The sequence below is a fragment of the Nematolebias whitei genome, chromosome 20 (assembly GCF_014905685.2).
Source record: "Nematolebias whitei isolate Nwh7 chromosome 20, NemWhi1, whole genome shotgun sequence".
Lineage (NCBI taxonomy): Eukaryota > Metazoa > Chordata > Actinopteri > Cyprinodontiformes > Rivulidae > Nematolebias > Nematolebias whitei.
In genome coordinates this window covers 39,825,984-39,827,718 of record NC_056517.1, presented here as the reverse complement: position 1 = coordinate 39,827,718, position 1,735 = coordinate 39,825,984, and the positions used below count along the sequence as shown (strand labels likewise).

Genomic DNA, 1,735 nt, shown 5'->3' with positions numbered 1-1,735 from the left:
CTCCAAAAAGCAGAACTCTGTTGTCTTAAATCCAGTTAGGTACATCCCCCAGGAATAATGTTCTGTCGAGGTAAGAGGGCTCTCCTTCACCCTGTCTGCTTGTTGAAAGTTTGATCGAGTTGAAAGACCAGCTGATCAGTCCATAGTTTACAGTTCAGAAGATATGCAGAACGAGGCTCTGAAAAAGGTTCACAGGACAAAGAGCAGAGCCGGCCGGAGCGGAGGAAAGAGGTGCCTGCCTTCACCGAGGGCAAGCAAGAAAAACTAACTACCACCAAGTGTTTGGCTGTAGTTTGAGGTCGTTCAGGGAGATGGAACAGTCGACGTTACGTCGTCCTGAGTGACAGCTGCTGACGTCCGACCATCCACAGGTCCTCTCAGTCTGGTGCTTTCATTGTTCAACGGTGAGAGCTTTGAGTCAGACTGGATTCTCCTGTGAGAAGAAGTGGGTCGGTCCAGTTTCTGTTAAATCTTCTGCCGTTCACCGAGACACGAGTTACACGACGGGACGTGAACGGCTCATTAACAGACCTGAGGACAGGCGTCAGAGACGAACAGTCTGTGTGAAAACTAGAAGTTGGATCAAAAACTTCTTGAACCGTGAGCAGCAGAAGGTTCTGATGGTTCCACAGGTTCTGTTTCATGGCTCTGCAGGGTTTGATGGAGCAGAAGTTAAACAGAGCCTTCACTTCCTGTTTGACGCTCAGATACAGTGGAAGTCAGTGGGGGCTTGGGTGTATGACCTTTGACCTCTGAGAGGACACCAGTGCTCCAGCAGAGACGCTCTGAGGGGACGGAGACAGAAAGACTGAAGACAGGAGGAGGACAGGAAGGGTTGTGTTCAAATCAGTCGAATCCTCCACGTTCAGCTGTGATCGTGTAAAAAAGTTCTAAAAGTGAAAACAGCGTTAAAGTCCAACTTCCTGTGACACGTTTAAACTCTGATGATGGTTCTGAAGTCAGAGCTGCAGATCCAAACAGGACCGGGTTTACCAGCCTCTGTCTGTGTCGAGCGGTCCCTGAGGTCAGCTGCTGCAGAACCCGTGTGTTAGTTCCTGTGGACCCGGCCCACGCTTCCAGTGAGCTGACCTCAGGTCAGCCGGTCTGCCCACGCTGCGTTCACTTGTGGTGGTGAATCTGAGCGCTCGGCCCACGACTCCCCGGCCCACAGCATTGTTCTGAGAGCGGCTCGGCACAACGAGAGCTTTGATAACATGCGGCTGACCTTTGACCCCCCCGTCAGCAGTGATTAATCACTCAGTCGAGGTTCAGAGGTTTAACTGAACGTCAGCGAAGAAAAGGACTCAACAAAACAGAATGTGATGAAGGAGCTGCTTACAGACCTGAAAACAAACGTTTCAAAATGACCCAGACGGAACAAAGTGAACGAGACGAGAGAATCAACAGAACCAGAAGCACAAAACATTAAAAAGACAAAAAAAAATGATGCGGCGGTTCAATAAAACATACAAAACAAACAAATCCACAAGTTTTACAAACAAAAATGTCAGAAAGATGAAATCAATGCAACTAAAATGAGCCCAAAGACACAAAACATCAAGAAAAAAGGACAAACGTGAAAAAACGAGACAAAAAATGAGCTCAATTACAAAAAAATCCTGTGAAAACAAACACACAATATATTAAACTACGTTAAACTACCTGTACATGGAGGAGGTAGAACAGAAAGCCTTGACGTCCTTTTCAGGGACACCACCAAGTCATTGGTTCAGGT

General features: G+C 47.6%; 1 protein-coding gene across 1 annotated transcript in view; it reads right to left on the bottom strand.

The window, feature by feature from the left end:
- Positions 1 to 1,735, bottom strand: part of dipk1c (divergent protein kinase domain 1C) — a 17,221-nt gene that overhangs the window by 13,373 nt on the left and 2,113 nt on the right. The window lies entirely within an intron of this gene.